This window comes from Ovis canadensis, chromosome 3 (assembly GCF_042477335.2).
Source record: "Ovis canadensis isolate MfBH-ARS-UI-01 breed Bighorn chromosome 3, ARS-UI_OviCan_v2, whole genome shotgun sequence".
Taxonomy (NCBI): Eukaryota; Metazoa; Chordata; class Mammalia; order Artiodactyla; family Bovidae; genus Ovis; species Ovis canadensis.
In genome coordinates this window covers 37,393,383-37,413,650 of record NC_091247.1, presented here as the reverse complement: position 1 = coordinate 37,413,650, position 20,268 = coordinate 37,393,383, and the positions used below count along the sequence as shown (strand labels likewise).

The 20,268-nt window shown below is 38.2% G+C and overlaps 1 protein-coding gene across 3 annotated transcripts in view; it reads right to left on the bottom strand.

Moving 5' to 3' along the window:
• LCLAT1 (lysocardiolipin acyltransferase 1) overlaps positions 1-20,268 on the bottom strand; it is a 191,035-nt gene that overhangs the window by 117,685 nt on the left and 53,082 nt on the right. Inside the window, exon 2 of one of the 3 annotated variants that reach the window (XM_069582892.1) lies at positions 11,399-11,540. The exons of the other annotated variants lie outside the window; for them this stretch is intronic. The gene's annotated coding sequence lies outside the window, so the exon portion shown is untranslated. The remainder of the gene's footprint in view (positions 1-11,398; positions 11,541-20,268) is intronic. 3 annotated transcript variants of the gene reach the window in all.

The following is a 20,268-nucleotide window of genomic DNA, read 5'->3' as shown; positions in this document are numbered from 1 at the left end:
GGGGGGGGGGGGTGGATGCTCAGGAAATTCCAGGGGGAAAACCTGAGGTCTGATTAGCCTTGCCATCAGAGCTCTGCCGCATGACCTTGTCACGGGTGGAATTCCTCACGCTGGCTCCAGGCAATAAAGGAAAAGACTATGGAAAAATGTGTATGCGTGCATATATACATGTGTGTATAACTGAATCACTTTGCTGTACAGCAGAAACTAACACAATATTGTGTATCAACTATACTTCAATTAAAAAAGGAAATAGATATGCTTAAAGAGTAAATGTCCGACTGCCACCACTCCCCCCACCTAAAAAAGCTGTTTTAAAAGTCTTGGGTTTTTTTTTTTTCCCCTGGCTATTAGTCTTAAAATAAAACTACATTATTTTCTTTTCCAAGATGTTATCCAACACTAAATCTTAAAATATTCCACAGGTTTTGTTTTTGGTTTTTTTTTTTCCCTTAATCCCTTACTATAAAAAGTAGACTTCATGGACTAAGAACTGCAGAACAGCTTCCTAAGGGTGACTATGCTTAAAAGTGATGGCAGTTTTACAGAGTGCACTGAATTTTTTTTAGTCTAGAAATATTAATTCTTTACATTAGAACCTAAAAGTAGTATCTTTGGGCAATTGGTCTTTATGAGCTGAAAGGTTAGGTAGAAGTCAGATTCCTCAATCACCTGCCTCAATTATTTGCCAGAGGATTACTTTTGAGGGTCCTCATAACCAGATGAATATAATATTGATGTTTTAAAATGAAGTGTTGCAAGCAGTCTAAAATGAATAATCAAATGTTTGATTTTACGACCTAAACTCTGTTGAGCAAAAATTTGGTTTGCTTCAGAATAATAAAACTGTTGGAAATATTAAAACCATGCAAACAATAATGGCCTTAAAATCTATACATTTAAAAAACTATTTTAGCAATCAAGACCTTTGAATATTTGAAAAGAACTGCAACAGGAAAAAAATTTTCAAATGTCATGATGCTTTCAAAAATGGCAGTCAGACAAAACAGGTCAAATCCCTTAATGCAGAATCAAGTTTATCTGTATATTTGAAAGTGAAGTCGCTCAGTCGTGTCCGACTCTTCGTGACCCCATGGACTGTAGCCTACCAGGCTCCTCCATCCATGGGATTCTCCAGGCAAGAATACTGGAGTGGGCTGCCATTTCCTTCTCCAGAGGATCTTCCCGACCCAGGGATCGAACCCGGGTCTCCCTCATTGCAGGCAGACACTTTAACCTCTGAGCCACCAGGGAAGCCTTCTGTATACTTGGTATATTTTAAAAATCTCTACCAATACCTGACAGTGTTATACACAAAATCCTTCAAAGTACAAATAGAACAAATATCTGCTAAGAACTGGCTTTCTGCTAAATTCCAGATGGGAACTTCTAAGAACAAGGCTTAGGGAATGAGGGCAGAGAAAAAGAACACTGGAAAACAGCAGCCAAACATTTGCTCACACAGGGCCCAGGATGCTCTGAAAAGTCCTACACACCCTTGGTTTTGCTTTTACTGCGGCTCAGCTCCTCCTCTTTGCATTAACCATAGGCTGCTTCTCTCTAGTCTAACTTAAAGCATTTAAAACTAATAGTATCAATAAAAATGAGATCCTAAATTCAGTATTTTCAACCCCTACTTCCTTTCATAGCCCCTGTTCCAAATAGATCACTGCAATGTTGCTACTTGATTTGAAAAGTCTCTTGTAACTACTTTTTAATCTGTTTCTGCCATTAGCTAGCTAGCTTCTGTTTAGACACTCACCCCTAAACTCCCTGAAGGGTTATACTTCCCATTACATCCACACGTCCACATCAAAGGATCTGACATGCTTCTTCTTCACTTACTGAATTATTTTTCATTTGATGTCATAAAAAAGAAAAAAAATTCATTAAAAGAGCTTAGATATCATCTAAGAGAATCTTTTCAATTTACAGCAATGAAGTTGAGAACCAGAAGACTTAAGAGATGTGTCAATATGACTATTAGTCAGACCAAGTCTAACCTAAATTTACTTTTCCATTCTAATCCTAACCTCTGCTTCTTCCCTAACCTCTCAATCATTTGTTCAATGATTGGATAAACATGCAAAGAGATTCCTACAGTGTGTCAGGCACTGTATCAGTCATTTGGGGATACAACAGTGAACACCACAGATAAACCAAGCTCTCACAAATTGAACAGTCTTTCCAACTCCTCCTTATGGATACCTGCATTTAATCAAGCCCTATTTTATCTCTTTTTCCAAGTCTCAAGGCTTTGCTAGAAAACTTGGTTAAGAATTACGCTAGCTACACATCTATTTAAAGCAACTAAATTTGGGGGTTTTTTTTTGTTTTTTTTTGTTTTTTTTTTTTTTTTTGGCAAAATCAAGTGCTAGTAAGGATGCAGAGCAATCAGAACTCACATTGCAGGTGGGAATGCAAAATGGCATGAGAAGCTATTTTCCAGAGTGGAAAACAGCTCAGTTTCTTAAAATATTAAATGTACATTTACCATACAGCCCAGCAATCCCACTACTGAATATACAGGACAGACTGAAAACTCATATTGATACACAAACCTGTACACAGTTTTTTATAACAGCATTCTTCGTAATTGCAGAAGACAGACACAACCCTGGACAGAGGAGCCTGGTAGGCTGCAGTCCATGGGGTCGCGAAGAGTCGGACACAACTGAGCGACTTCACTTTCACTTTTCACTTTCATGCACTGGAGAAGGAAATGGCGACGCACTCCAGTACTCTTGCCTGGAGAATCCCAGGGATGGCGGAGCCTTGTGGGCTGCCGTCTATGGGGTCAAACAGAGTCGGACACGACTGAAGCGACTTAGCAGCAGCAGTAGCAGACACAACCCTCATGTCAGCCTGGGAGTATGTGGATGCACACACTTAATACATCCATAGAAAAGAATACTACTCAGCAATGATAAGACTGATACATGCAACATCTGGGGTTAACCTCAAACGCATTATGTTGAGTGAAGGAAGCCAGGCTCAAAAGGAATGATTTGTTTTTAACTATATGATTTCATTTATAGGATACTCTGGAAAAGGCAAAACTATAAGCAAGGAAACAGATCAATGGTGGTCAAGGTCAGGGATAGGGAGTGAGTTTGTGAAGGCACAGCACAAGGGAATTTTTAGGGGTTGAGGAAACTTCTATTTCCTGACTGCAGTGATAGTTACAAGACTACATAAGCTCACAGAACATATTTTTACTGATCTTTATTGCATGTAAAGTAAGAACTAAGTTAAAAAGAATAAAAACTAAGTTAAAAGGAATGTGCTATGTAAAATAAAATCTGATATACTATTCATTAAGCTTTTATGATCTGGAGAATTCTATATGTTTGGATTATTTCAATTATAATCACATCTGAACTATGCCAAGCTTTTAGAATATGCCAGGCATTGTTTCATGTATTTCAAATGTGTGAACCTATTTAATATAGTGATCCCATGGTATAGATATTTTCATTACCCCACACTTTATATATAAGTATACTGAGGCACAGAGTGGTTAAATAACATGCTCAAGATTATACAACTAGTAAATGGCGGAGCTGGGATTTGAATCTGGGTAATTTGGGGTCAGAGTCCATGCTCAGCCTAATAAACACGTTGCTCTTTTCAAGCAGATACTGCTTTTGTAATTTAACACACAGAGACTTTATTCTGTATATAAAATCAAGATGTCACAAATCTAAACCAAAATTTTAATGTATCAAGCAAAAATTATTCTGAAAGTTAGAGAAATTAACAGGAACTTAGTCAACAAAATTTAATGCCTTTCTTACTTTAACATTCCCTAGTACTTAACATACAGCATACAAGAACTTGGGGAGAGTTGAATATGGGTGTTGCCAGCTTCTGCTGGAAGAAAATCTGGTTTTTAACTGATAAATGAATCACCTAATCTTTTAAAATCCTTCAAAATAAAGCCCACATTACTGAAAAGCCACCACAAACACCATAATTTACTGTTTTTCTGTGCATTCTTTGTATAATACTGATAGCATTCTCAAAATGCTATCATATCTCAAAAAGCCATTCGGAAAAGAAATAATCATAGTTTTAAAATGGCATACCCATTTTATTGCCAAATATAGATATACAGAACTAAACTGAAGATCGTCTAGAAAAGCTATGCCCACACATTAGTATAATCCAGAAGCTTTTCCCCTTAATACCACTGTCCTTTCAAGAGTTAATAAGATCTCTTACTCCACTAACTTCCTAGCTCATAAACTAATTTTAATCCTTGTCCTTGTCTAACCATTTGTGGTTCCAATGACTGCAATGCCAAGCAAAGGCAGGAATCAAAACACAGCCCACCTGGACTTCTTATTTGGTTACATATATTATTCCTGGAGTATGACGATGTGGAAGGACACTCCCTGACAAGGATTAGTGGACTCTATTAGGGATACTTATACTTCCTTACTCAGGAAAGAAAGATGCTTTACTTCACGAAATTCGTTTAGTTTTTAAATTCCCATTAACAATTCAAGGATTAACAAGCATTGCTTTCACAGTCTAGGAGGGAAACTATGTGTGTTAAGAAATGATTACAGTTTGGTGTGAGATATGCAATGGGTGTTACGGCTAGATCAAAGTAAGGAAAGATGAACTCTGCTAAAAGGGGTTAAAGAATTCATTAGGCTCTTAGAGGATGAGAGACTCGGGGAGGGGAGGGATTACTTCACAGAGTAAAACAGAACATGTAGAGTCACAGAAATTTGAAACAGCATGCCCTAAATAAGGAACTGTAACTCATTAGATATCAATGAGATACAGCGTATACATTGGAGAGTTGCAAGAAATCAAGAAAACATAGTTCCTAGACACAAAGGGCACAAAACCAGGCCCAAATAGCCAAGAATACCACCCTGAGCATGTCACTGTAGGTGGGGAAAAAAACCTAAGGTGTGTTTTAGGATAAATATTAAAAGTGACATGGAGCAGGTAAGCCTGGACTCAATAAATAAAATTAATTTCCACTCTGATTAAAAGTTATTAAGAGCAAAGGGCTTCTCTGCTCTCTAAAACAGTGCATGGGACTGACAGCAAAAATGCAGCATTCATAGATGGTGGTAACAGAGAGGTATGTGAGCCAGGAGCACCTGATCCAGTTCCACCTCTCAACAGCCTGATAATCATGACCACCTACTAAAGCAGGAAGGACTGAAAAAGGTCCGTTTTCATTCCCATCCCTAAGAAAGGCAAGGCCAAAGAATGCTCAAACTACCGCACAATTGCACTCATGTCACACACCAGTAAAGTAATGCTCAAAATTTTCCAAGCCTGGCTTCAACAGTTCATGAAACATGAGCTTTCAGATGTTTAATCTGGATTTAGAAAAGGCAGAGGAACCAGAGATCAAATTGCCAACATTCGTTGGATCATCAAAAAAGCAAGAGAGTTCCAGAAAAATATCTACTTCTGCTTTATTGACTATGCCAAAGCCTTTGACTGTGTGGACCACAACAAAATCTGGAAAATTCTGAAAGATATGGGAATACCAGACCACCTGACCTGCCTCTTGAGAAATCTGTATGCAGGTCAGGAAGCAATAGTTAGAACCGGACATGGAACAACAGACTGGTTCCAAGTAGGGAAAGGAGTATGTCAAGGCTGTATATTGTCACCCTGCTTATTTAACTTCTATGCAGAGTACATCATGTGAAATGCTGGGCTGGGTGAAGCACAGGCTGGAATCAAGATTGCCAGGAGAAATATCAATGACCTCAGATATGCAGATGACACCACCCTTATGGCAGAAAGTGAAGAACTAAAGAGCCTTCTGATGAAAGTGAAAAAGGAGAGTGAAAAGTTGGCTTAAAGTTCAACATTCAGAAAACTAAGATCATGGCATCTGGTCCCATCACTTCATGGCAAATAGATGGGGAAACAGTGGAAACAGTGTCTGACTTTATTTTCTTGGGCTCCAAAATCACTGCAGTTGGTGACTGCAGCCATAAAATTAAAAGACACTAGCTCCCTGGAAGAAAAGTTATGACAAACCTAGACAGCATATTAAAAAGCAGAGACATTACTTTGCCAACAAAGGTCCATCTAGTCAGAGCTATGGTTTTTCCAGTAGTTACATATGGAAGTGAGAGTTGGACTACAAAGAAAGCTGAGCACGGAAGAACTGATGCTTTTGAACTGTGGTGTTGGAGAACACTCTTGAGAGTCCCTTGGATGGCAAGGAGATCCAACCAGTCCATCCTAAAGGAAATCAGTCCTGAACATTAACTGGAAGGACTGATGCTGAAGCTTAAACTCTGATACTCTGGCCACCTGATGCCAGAACTGACTCATTGGAAAAGACCCTGATGCTGGGAGGGATTGAAGGCAAGAGGAGAAGGGGACAACAAAGGATAAGATGGTTGGATGGCATCACCAACTCAATGAACATGAGTTTGAGTAAACTCCAGGAGTTGGCGATGGACAGGGAGGCCTAGTGTGCTGCAGTCCATGGGGTCACAAAGAGTCGGACACGACTGGGCCACTTTCACTTTCACTTACAAAGACTTTACTATAAAACTTGATAATGCCCAATGTGTCCTGAAATAGGCAGTTTACAAAACATTCTCATCCGATTCAAATTCTTCAAAATAAGATATTAATTATATCAGTGGTTATTTACAGGTGAAGAAATATGAGACTTTGTTCTCTTAATGAAAAGTCCCTAACACTATTTATACTGAGAGAGGATCTATTACCAGGGGCATACCTGCAAAATGTAGTGGAGAATTTAGAACAGGGACCAGTAGGATTGCAAGGCCAAAAGGTATTTACTGAGTATTTAAAGTAAAATGAAGAGTTAGGCATATTGTTTAAGCCTTTGTCTTCTCTGGAAAAGATAAAACAAGAGTTTCTGGGCTGGAGGATACATAGCTAAGGGCAGTCACTACTCTAAGAACAGTGGGATTAGGTAACCATATACCTACTGAATTGTGAATATTGAGACCCCACAGAGTCTTCCCTCACTGAGCTCTCAGATGACTGCAACAAGATTTTAGTTCTAGTCCAGTGCACTCCAATAAACTTTCTGTAGTGATGGAAGTATTCAGTAGCTGTGCTGTCCAACATGGCAGCCATTAGCTATATGTGGCTACTGAGTACTTGAAATGTGGTTAGCTCAAAAGGGAAACAAAGGTCCGTATAGTCGAGGCTATGGTTTTTTCCAGTGGCCATGTATGGATGTGAGAGCTGGACTATGTAAGAAAGCTGAGCACCGAAGAGTTGATGCTTCTGAACTGTGGTGTTGGAGGAGACTCTTGAGAGTCCCTTGAACTGCAAGGAGATCCAACCAGTCCATCCTAAAGGAGATCAGTCCTGGGTGTTCATTGGTAGAGGACTGATGTTGAAGCTGAAACTCCAGTACTTTGGCCACCTGATGCGAAGAGCTGACTCATTTGAAAAGACCCTGATGCTGGGAAAGACTGAGGGCAGGAGGAGAAGGGGATGACAGAGGATGAGATGGTTGGACGGCATCACCGATTCCATGGACATGAGTCTGAGTGAACTCCGGGAGTTGGTGATGGACAGGGAGGCCTGGCGTGCTCTGGTTCATGAGGTCACAAAGAGTTGGACATGACTGAGCGATTGAACTGAACAATAGGGAAATTGAATTATTAATTCAATGGTATTTACATTTAAACAGGCACATGTGGCTACTGTATTGAGTATGAGTCTCACAGCTCTATGCAGACTTACAGGAACAAACTTCTCTGAGGAATCTTACCAGACCATGAGGCAAGATGAAACTATAGAAACACTGGTGGTTCCCTAATAAAAAGTTGACCTATTAACTCTACTGTGAAGCCCAAAGTTCATATAACCCACACCGATGTGCAAGCTTCTAGTTGGCTTTGTAAGTCCCTTAGTTTTTATTCTGAGTAGATTATGAGACATCTGGGGAAAGACTTTAACATGACATTAGATACGAAAACAAGAAGAAAGTATACTTGAAAGAAACAAACTAGGAAGGAAAAGAAAACAATCTTTAACATTTTCAAAAAGACAAGAAATACTGTGTCCGGTGGACAACAATAATATGTTCTTGTGGGGAAAGAATTTAAGTAAAATGAAAAATAGAAACAGAAAATAGGGCAATTGGAAGTTTAAAACATGCCAAATGTTTAGTAAAAACATCAGCAAAAATGAAAACTCAACAGAAGAGTTAGAAAATAAACCTGAAGAAATCCTCCCAAAAGTCAAGCAGACGATAGAGAAATGCAAAGTAGAAAGAATACTAGAGGACCAGGACAAGGGCCATAGGCAAATTATATAAACCCCGAAAAGAAAGCAGTGAGAAACTGGAGGAAAATCAGCAATAAAGTAACAAAAACCTCCCCAGAACAGGACAGCATGACATTCCACAGAGCCTACTGAAAATTAGGATTATGGAAGAGAACAAATGCTCACTTCCGCACATAGCTGCAGCTTTCAGATTAGAGGAGACAATGGCCAGTCTACACAGTCTCTGGAGGGGATGAAAATAGGTTAAAAAGGATCAAAAATTAGATTGGCTTTGGACTCAGCAGCAATACCAAAAGCAAGATGAAAACAGAACCACCCCTACAAAATTCTCAAGAAAATTATTCCATTCACTCTCTCTATCAGATAATCAAGTATAAGGACAGTAAAAACACTACCACAAGGTCTCAGTTACCTCCCATAAAATCTTTTTCTCTAGAAGCTATTGGAAAAATGGGCTCTGCTAAAACGAGAGAGTAAACAAGACTGAGGAAGACTTGAAGCACAGGAAATGAGATCCAACTTAGGTGAGAACCTCTAAGAGAATCATGAAGGGAGATCCCAGGGTAACAGTCATGCGGAAGACAGAGAAGATATCCAATCTAAACAAACCAGGGGTGGTGGGGGTGACACAAGAAAAAGACTTTGAATGCTGTATCACCAAAATCCTTGCTGCGGAACAGAACAGAATGCCCAGGTAAACCCAGCACAGGTTCTAATCTGTACTTGGCTTCTTGAACAGGTGCTGGTAAAATTCCTGTTCTCTGCCAGATCAGCTGATGATATTCATTTTATCTATCATAAGTAACTCTGCTCTGATCTACTCCTGAGAGATGGAGGGAGGGCATGGTGAATTTAGAAGCACAAAATATATTCCCGCCGGATAGTTAACACTTGCAGAGTCCTGACTGTGGTGAGCCCTCCCACTGTAGTTTTCTAGGACTTATTTATGCAGGAACTTGCCTACTGTCTTCCCCTTAAAAAGGATCTATCTGTTGAGCCTTCTGGGAAGCTGAGGTCTGACTATCACCCAGTGACTCTGTACCTCTAGGAGCCTTCATCTAACTGTGGCAGTGTTTGATAGCAGTGTTTAACAGATTATGCCGGCCTCTCAAATTCTCAAAAAAAGGAAAAAAAGAAATGTATATATACACTCCAGGGATACAAACACAGATAAACTTTTAAAGTAAAAGAACAACTAACAGAAAAGGATAATAGCTTTCTTAAGTATGGTGGCTATTTATATGTCCACCAACAATGACTTTTAGAACATAATATCAAGGGCAATTTTTGCCAGTCTGCACACACTCCATATATCATACAGTATTCTAATTGCACAGTACATTAGCAAGAGTAACAAAAACTTTTAGTGACTACCATCTTTGGTGGAAACAAGGAAAGAACACAGCTTTCACTAGTTTATTCATGTATTTCTATATTACTCTAATTTTATAAAGAATAAACATATCAATTTACAGTTAAAGATATTTTAATTATAAAAGTGTTTATAATTTTTTTAAGACTACTCCAAAATATATAAGCAACATGCCGATCCTGATTCACATGACAAAATCAAATACATAAAGTGAGGGCATAAACACTAATATCAATCACTGCATATATACAATATATAATAAGAGTTATGATCACTTTGCAATGAAAATAGTTTTAACAGACAACTACAACAATCATAGCCTGATGGTTGAAATTATCCCACAACCTGAAAGAAGTTAACACTGTTCATTATTTAAATAATTTAAGCGCATCCTCTTTATGCTCTACTCCTGTAAGCTAGATGAATATTTCACAACCAAATACCATCACACTGACAGTTTTTTCACAAACGTTAAGTGAAATGTTTATGAACTGACTGATTTCTTTCAAACCCATCAATACGTTTTAAAATCCCTAGATACATGCTAAAATCCCTAGATACATTGCATGACCTGATTCTAAGGAGCATTTATTCATTTTTTGGAATTTAGTAACAAACACATCTGCCTTGCCTGATGAAATAATGAGCTTCCTTATTCCCAAGTGATAATTATATTTGTTTTCAAGTCTCAAAAGACAGAGGCTCAAAGCTAAATTTAACACCCAATTCTGGAAGCAAAACTTATGGTAATTATTATCTTTTTCTCCTCTTACAATCTGATATTTTTATTCTTATTGGATTACTTCATGTGTCTTTTACTGTAAATCACTTTAAATTCTTTTAGGAAGCAGACTATCAATTAAAAATAAATTTAAACAGTGTCACCTATAAAGAACCTTACTCAGTTTTACATATTTTACTAGTTAAAAGAAGTTAAAACCGTTGCTTATCAATTAAATGCTTATAAGGCAACCAGGGGAAGCTGGAAAGGATAATGTTTAAAGCTGTAGCAGGTCCCTTTACCTGTTCAGGAAAACAATGATAACAGGAAAGGAGCAAACTATGCAGTTTCATCCTTCCTGAAGCAGCACAAGAGAATAATACTTTCCCAGATATAAAAAGAAGATGAAAGGTTAGGCAGCAGTCTCATTACAGAGCACTAAGAAGAAATAAAACTGGTTTGCAAATTCTGACAAAACACAAAAAGACAGCTAATGAGCAGAATAGGATCAAACCATAACTAAGCCAAAACGAAGCAAGAACTTTCAGCTATCAACTGGAGTTGAGTAAACAAGTCTGTTAACGCCCTGGCTGGGGGAGTCCACTCTTGAGTTATTACACCTGTGTAAGGACATGGGGGTTATATAAAATGACACAACTTATCTCTTGAAGTTTAGTGAGAGAAGAAATTATCTGTATAAAGAGCTCTACACTGATACAATTTTTTACTTAAAATATATTCAAAAGCTAATACTAAGAAAGAAGCAAAGAGTATATACTGTATGATTCTATTTACCTGACAATGAAAAGCATAGAAACTAACTTATAATATTAAAAGTAAGGATAGCAGTTATCCTGGAAGTGCAGAGCAGGGTTAATTACGGAAAGGGGCACCAGGAGGCTTCAAGGGCTTTGGCAATGCTGTTTCTTATTTGGGTGCTGGTTACACATGGTGTATTTACTTTTTGAAAATTCACTGAGCTATATACTTGTGGTTTATACACCTTTCTTTATGTATATTTTAATAATACTTACCCTCAAAGTTATCATTTAAACTGGATAATGAATTTGAGTAAACTCTAGGAATTGGCGATGGACAGGGAGGCCTGGCGTGCTGCAGTCCATGGGGTTGCAGTCCACAGGGTCGCAAAGAGTCAGACACAACTGAGTGACTGAACTGAAATGAATCCAATTCAACATATTTATAGGAAAAAAATACAAATGGTCAAGTCAACAAAGTTCAACCTATTTTTAGAAAATGCAAGAGTTAAAATAAGAAACACCATTCCTTCTCAAAGATTGATAAAAAATGTCTATGTCTTAACTTCCATATTCTGAAACTCATTTGGTAGGATCTTTGCCCTCACAGTTGGAGAGGAATATAAACTTTAGAGGGAAAATAGATAAGCAGTTATTAGAATTTTGAGTGCCTACCATCATAACGCTTTCTCAGTATCTACCCTTGAGAAATACTTTAGTTTTCGGTACAAAGATTTTCATTGTAGCATTGTCTATAACAACAGTAAAAACTGGAAATATAACTGCCCACTGATGAGAGAAGGGCTAAATAAACTGTAGTACATGAAATGCTACCAGCAGCTGTAAAGAAACAGAGGGTAAGCTGTCTTTTCTAAGATAAACAGCTCTCCAAGAGGTATTGCTAAGTGGAAAAGAATATGGTACCATTTTTGGAAGGTGGGAACCACATTTCCTCCCCTCACCCACACAAAAACTCTATGCTATCTGGCTTATATAAATAAATGTAAATACATATAAATCAGTTCAGAAGGATACATGCCAATGTCACCGTGGTTGCTTTGGTGGAGATGGATGAGGTTGTGACTAAGGGTGGTCAAAAAGGAATAGAGCTTTCTATAATGTTTTAAAAAGAGAACATTTCCACTTACATAGTAAAAGGGAAAAAAGGAAGGAACAAAGGGAGGGAGGAAAAGAGAAAGGAAAAAAGCAGCAGCTTAGGCACAGTCAAAAAAAATCAGCTTGCTGGTAATGCCAGTTTTTCCGTGATGCCATAATCAAAGTAAAAATCAGGAGGAAGAAATAACCCATACCTCTTAGACAAATTACTATTTGCCAAACTTTAATTTTTACAGACATATTAAAAACTACTCAAAACATACACTGAGACACGAATGATTAAAGCATCCTAGGTAAACTAAAACTACATGGGCACCCTCAAGGATCCTTGTCCCAACAAAGGTCACTCCAAACCATCATTCAGTTTACTTTATAGCACTATATTTCCATCAGCCTGAAGTTTAAACTCATGTTTTGCTTCTTCCCTCATGGGCCACAGAGCTAGCCAGTAAAATGTATAATTAAAGTACTAAGTAATGGAGGTACACAGACTGTCAGAAAGCAAGCAAGTTAACTGAATCTTTTCTTATACACAAAATATAAGCCCATGAATATATACACATATGAGTGTCATAAGGATAAAGTTCTAGCAGAAAACAGTTATTAAAGTTACCCAAAACAGAATGGAATGGACATTAAAAATAAACAAATGGGACCAAATTAAACTAAAAACTTGTATAACGAAGAAAACTATAAGCAAGGTGAAAAGGTAGCCTTCAGAATGGGAGAAAATAATAGCAGACGAAGCAACTGACAAAGAATTAATCCAAAATATACAAGCAGCTCATGCAGCTCAATATCAGAAAAATAAACGACCCAATCAAACAGTGGACCAAAGAACTAAACAGACATTTCTCCAAAGAAGACATACAGATGGCTAACAAATACATGAAAAGATGCTCAACATCACTCATCAGAGAAATGCAAATCAAAACCACAATGAAGTGCTCTCAAGCCAGTCAGAATGGCTGCCATCAAAAAGTCTACAAACAATAAATGCTGGAGAGGGTGTGGAGAAAAGGGAACCTTCTTACACTGTTGGTGGGAATGCAAACTAGTACAGCCACTATGGAGAACAGTGTGGCTTCCTTTAAAAAATGGAAAGAGAACTGCCATACAATCCAGGAATCCCACTGCTGGGCATACGCACTGAGGAAACCAGATTTGAAAGAGACACATGTACCCCAATGTTCACTGCAGCACTGTTTACAATAGCCAGGACATGGAAGCAACCTAGATGTCCATCAGCAGGGGAATGGATAAGGAAGCCGTGGTACATATACACAATGGAGTATTCAGTTCAGTCGCTCAGTCGTGTCCAACTCTTTGCGACCCCGTGAATCGCAGCACGCCAGGCCTCCTTATCCATCACCAACTCCTGGAGTTCACTCAGACTCATGTCCATCAAGTCAGTGATGCCATCCAGCCATCTCATCCTCTGTTGTCCCCTTCTCCTCCTGCCCCCAATCCCTCCCAGCATCAGGGTCTTTTCCAATGAGTCAACTCTTCACATGAGGTGGCCAAAGTATTGGCATATTACTCAGCTATAAAAAAAGGAATGCATTTGAGTCAGTTCTAATGAAGTGGATGAAATTGGAGCCTAAATATACAGAGTAAAGTAAGTCATGAAGAGAAACATCAATATAGTATATTAACGCATATATATAGAATTTAGAAACCCGGAAACAACGGCCCTATATGCAAAAGAGACACAGACATAAAGAACAGACTTTTGGACTATGTGAGAGAAGGCGAGGGTGGGACAATTTGAGAGGACAGTACTGAAACATGTCAATTATCATATGCAAAACAGATGACCAGTGCAACTTCGATGCGTGAAACAGGGCACTCAAAGCTGGTGCTCTGGACAACCCAGAGGGATGGGGTGGGGAGGGAGGTGAGAGGGGGGTTTGGGGGGGTTCAGGATGTGGGGAGACATGTACACCCGTGGCTGATTCATGTCAATGTATGGCTAAAACCACCACAATACTGTAAAGTTCAGTTCAGTCACTCAGTCGTGTCTGACTCTGCAAGTCTTTAATTACTGTAAAGTAATTAGCCTCTAATTAAAATAAATCAATTAATTTAAAGAAAAGTTATCAAAAGCAGAACGTTCATTTCTGACTATACCATGTCTACTGTAGTCAAAGCATACTCTTCAAAAGAAAACAGGAAAAAGTTAAAATATCTATGTAAATTTATCAAGTTATTTTCCATCATTTCATTTACACAGAGAATATGACCAATTAGAGTCATTCTACAGTCACTGAAAACTCATGATACTTGCACTATCAAACACTAACCCGCCTCAGGCAAGGTATTAAAGACTATTCTTTGTTACTGCTAACAAAACTATTTGCCCTTCTAGGGCGGATCATCTAGGTGGTGAGGGGAGAACAAATCTGAAAAAGATGGGAAGAAGGCAACACAACAAAGCATATATTAAATGTCAAATTCATGAAAAAACCAGTATGTGTGACAATCAGTGTGTAAGATTTAGAAGTCCAGAACTAGAATTAAGACCACCGAGGTTTTGGAGCTCCCTGGTAGTCCAGTGATTAGGACTTGGTCCTTTCACTGCCATGGACCCAGGTTCAGTCCCTGGTCAGGGAACTAAGCTCCCACAAGCCACATGGGATGGCCAAAAAAAGAAAATGGTAGATTAAAAAAAACAAAGATCACCAAGCTTCAAACCTCTTTTGGTTTCACAGATGATTCTCTAATCACACCAATGAAGAAAGTGAAAAGCAGAAACGTTTAGGGACCTGACTGTGCTCACAATGGCAAAACCAGTGATGATGGAACTAGGTGAAGACCTCCCATCTCCAGTCAGCAGCTCAGGGTGCTTTTCTTGGAAAGGGATCCTAAAGGTCTAAGGCAATCAACTAAAACATGCTGAATGAATCAGGATGCAAACAAGGCCTGGGCCTGGAGGAAGAACAGTACCCTGTCAGGCTAGGACACAAAAGCTAGGCAAGAGGCCAAATTCTTGACATTCTTCTTTATGATGCACACTGCATGGGGGCTACTTAGTCATAAGGAAGTTTTTCCAAAGTCTCAGGATTTCTGTTGGGTTTTGTTTCTTTGAAATTGTTTCAAACAATATGAATTATTAAGAACAAGTATTTTTTTTTTAATGAAAATGTCACCAATTTTTTTCTGCGTAAATGGCATGCACACTCACTATATTTTAACAATTTCCTGTTATTACACGAGGTTTCCTTTTAAGATGTAAAAGTTTAAACCACACACCCCCACACTAAGTGGAACATTACTAGATAAAATCATGAAAGACAGGTTGGTATAACGCTATTATATTTCTTATCTGTTATTCATAAGAGTTTTCTCCCCGTTGAAATTACTTACATAATTCTCAAAATGTTAACTATAGGGTACTATATATCCCAGCAATTCTATGTCCAGACAAAAACATATACAGGAATGCTCATAGCAGGACAATTCATAATAGTCAGAGTAGAAACAACCCAAACTTCTTCATTTGATAACTGGTATAGATATCAGCTATCATTCAACAAAAAAAGGAACAAAGTACTTGATACATGCTACAACGCCGATGGACTTTGAAAAGTCATGCTAGGTGAAAGAAGCCAGTCACAGAAGTCCACATATTCTATGATTTCAATTATGTATATCCAGAATAGGCAGATCTACAGAGACAGAAAGGAGATTAGTGGTTCTCTAGGGATGCAGGTTCGATCCCTGAGTCGGGAAGATACCTTGGAGAAGGAAATGGCAACCCACTCCAGGATTCTTGCTTGAAGAATTCCATGAAAAAGGAACCTGGTGGACTATGGTCCACAGGATCACAGAGTTGGACACGACTGATGCAACTTAGCACTAGTGACTAGGGCTCAAGGCAAGTGGACAAATGAGTATAAAGTTTGTTTGAGGGTAAAAAAAAAGACTTCTAACATCAAATAGTGGTGGTCTAAAAGCTGCTGCTTGTATATTTTAAATGGCTGAATTGTATGGCAGGTGAATTATATCTCAAAATAAAAGTTAATTAGCTGGGAGATCACCAAGACATGAATAATTCTATAATCAACTCTACCCTGGAAATCATGAATGGTGAAGGAAAAGAGAAATGATAACTGACATCTCAGAAATTACAAACAAGAGGATGCTCTTGCCTTCTGAGATGACTCACACTTGGTCTGTGGAGTGTGTTTCTCTCTAAACAAATCTACTTCTTACCTATCAAGCAGACAAAAAAAGAAATTAGAAACGAGCATATACAAATGGAGCCAGAGAACAAAGGGGACCAAAACATGGACAGAATGAAATCACAGAACAGAAAAAAGACCACAGAAAGACATCAAAATGTTAACAAGGACTGTCCCTGTAGAGTGAAACTATGCTTGATTTTTTTCCCAAATTGTGGGACAAACAGTATTATTTTTAAAGAATTTTTCGAAAGTCTCAACAACATTTATTTCAAAGGGAAAAATCAAGTGCCAGAATCTCTTACATTAAGAGACTGGACAAGGTGCATCACAAAGAAAATACTGAGGGTAAAGTTAACCACCAAGAGAGATATAAAGTGTGAACCATCTGATATTAAAGACACTGGCCCCCTGTTCTCCATACATGAAAGAGCTGATATTCTGATATCAATAGTTCCCCACCCCCCAATTACTGGTATTCACTGGAAGGCATAAAATACCACTGTTACAGGGAAACGTCTAACAAGTGATTTGACTGGACAAGCAATAAAATGTTTTTCTTCCTATTTATTATTACAAAACAAGTTGATCACATTATTTCAAAGAGCTGTAGTTATATAGCTTTAACAAAAGACTTCAAAGCTATGGATGTGGGGCTTCTCCAATGGCTCAGCTGGTAAAGAATCCACCTGTAATGCAGGAGATGTGGGTTTGATCCCTGGGTCAGGAAGATCCCCTGGAGAAGGAAATGGCAACCCACTCTCCAGTATTTTTGCAAGGAAAAATCCCATGGACAGAGAACTCTGGTGGGCTACTGTCCATGGGGTCACCAAAGAGTCAGACATCACTTAATGACTAAACAACAACAAAAAAATCATTGATAATATTTTTTCTTTTAATAGATAAAAGGAAACAAAGAAAATATTCACAATCTATTCTCCATAGAGCAAAGGGTAGTCTACCTATAGGTATTTCACAGAATGTGTTCAGGGCTCTCCTGCTTTAGGGAAATACGTGAACCAAAGCCTAAAATCGTCTCCTGTTACCAGGAATTCTGGAGACATTAACTCTCAAGAAACTATGCTATGTAATTTTCTTCCATGAGACACAAGTATCTGGAAAAGGAAACAGAACCAAGGATAAATCATATATAGCCACTATTCTCATTAAGAAGTCAAAAAACCAACAAAGTGTGGTGGAAAGGGTAGAAATAATACAGATCACTTATTTGTATTTATTTGCAGTAAGCCTTGTCTTAAAAATATCTGAAATATCGCTATTATTTAATACCTCATAAGATGAATAAAATCAAATATTTTTTAATTCAAGGTTTTTCTGACTGAAGTCCATTAACTGCTTTTATTCATAAATACAGAATTCTGGGTCAGTCACAGACACACGTAATTTCTGAGACAGAAGGGTAGGGCTATCCAGGACTTCCACTCTCAGTGTATCTCCCTCAAGTTTACTCTGCTTCTCTTTCAGAGACAGTTAAGAGACATAGAAGAGAGAAAAAGACAAAGTACTTTACATACAATATTCCTTATCTCACAACTCTGAAAAATGGGTACAAGTATACCCATTCTACAGTTGGAGAAAGTGACCTCAAAAGCATCCAAATATTCCCAGACTATATAGTTGACAGGTCACAAACCTAGGATTTAAACTTGCATCCATTTAACTCATAAGCCTGTGCTCTTTCCAATGAACTGTGTTACAGCTGTAAAGCACAAATGCCAGAAGAAAAGAAAGGAATCCATGGTCCAAGCCAGGAAAAACATCCAGAGAGTCTCCAAAATAGTATCAAGGTATTTACTGACATGAACACCCTAAGTTAGCAGCACTGAAATGGGGTTGTGAGAAATATAGCTGACAACATAGTAAGACAAAGCAAAGCCAGGTTTAAATTAATGAGGCATAGCTGCCGAATGTAAAGAAAGCATCACCAGCGCCTACTCAGTAAATCAACGATGAGAAGTGAAATTACTGTACTTAAGCAAAAACATGAAGATATTCCAAAATACAAGAGGAAAAAAACATGAAGTCTAAAATACAAAGTCAGATAGCTACTGTAGAACAGTAAGTTACAGTCTACCTAAAACAAAACTATTTACAAAAGAGTAAAATGTCTTTCAGATGTTTAGTAGAATACCACAAAGGTATTAGTTCTTCATTAACTGATCGTTGATCCTGATTACTTGGAATCTATTTTATAAAAAATTTCAATGTATAAGGCTAACATCAAAAGTATAAAAATTAAGCTACAACAGAATTCTGCATAACTGGTAAAATTCAGGAGCAACAGTCTGAAAGTAATAGGGGATGATGCTTCCTCCAAGAAATTAAATGGGATGAAAATAAAAAGGAACCCAAACTTGTGTGCTTTATATTGGGCTCTACTCCAAGCACTTCTGGAAACACCAGAGTATCACACAGGATTGAGACTGGAATATAAACAGAGCACTTCTCTGCTGAGAGTCAATATTTTGGAAATAATGCTTTTACCTTCAACACAAGCACATAGGGTAGACTAGAAAATTCTCATGGAACCTACAATTGAGCAAGGAAATAAAAATTCAAATCAGTAAAGAGTGATAATGTAAAAAAAGCTCTGCAAGCATCTAACCAAAGGCTCTGTGTTCTTCTAGAAGGCTTCCTTGACATACAAGTAGTGGAGCTAAAAGAGAAAAATTTTGCTTAAAGTTTTTTGTTTGTGTGCTTACTGAAGGATGGAAGAGGAGGAGGTGAGGACTGAGCTGGTGAAGATAGTTGCTGGGGAGAGGACAAAAGGTGTGACATCCTAAAGGTAGGTATTCAGAAAAACCAGGAAGCAAAGTCTGGCACCTACTGACTACCTACAGTGGCACCCTGGACTTGTGGCCCACTGGATTCCATCCGAAGCCAGGGCAGCTTCAGAAGCACTATTAACAAGGGCAGCAAGGCAGATCCTCAAACCCAGAGTTCCTATCCAAGCTCTACTGCTAATAACACTTGTGTAATTCTGAGAAGGATACCAAGGCCCATCCAATACCCACCTTCTGCTCTCTTACACCCACCCCTTACTTTCTTTACCTATGAAATGAGAAAACTCATGTTCTCTATGGAGCAGCCCACCCCACAAGGAGCATTTTAGAAATCTGTTGGGTTGCTCTTTGTCTTTTGAGGTTTTGTTTTCTAGCATGGTGGTGGTGGCGATTTAGTTGCCAAGTCGTGTCCTACTCTTGTGACCCCATGGACTGTAGCCCACCAGGCTCCTCTGTCCATGAGATTCTCCAGGCAAGAATACTGGAGTGGTTTTCCATTTCCTTCTTCAGCATACCTCATATTTCCAATAATTTTCCTTTTATTTTTCCTTTATAGTACACTTACAGAATTAAATTGATTTAATTAAGTGGGTAAAATTTTTCATTAACTGAAATTCACTTCTGGACACGAAAGAGTACTGCAAAATATTTATTATAAAAAGGGGGTTTGGGTTAGACAGAATTAAGAGTATTTGACTAGACGATTTCAAAGGTTCTTTCTAGTCTTGTAATTTACTGATTCTATTAATATGTTCAATGCTAATAATGTGACAAAACACACTGATAAAGAATGTAGATGATCTGTGGGTAAGGAAAAAACTCTAAATCTGCTTCTGTACTTGATTAAATAATTAAATTTGTTGAAAAACAATCATATCCCACTGCCTAGTGTTATATATCAGAATACCGTGTGCTTTACTTTTAAGGAAAAGTTTTAAATGGCCAGAAAAGTCATTATTATAAGTAGAAGCTTCGGGATACATGTTCGAAAGGCAGCCATGAGATTGGCAAAAATTCAGCCCATATGTCCCAATCATCAATT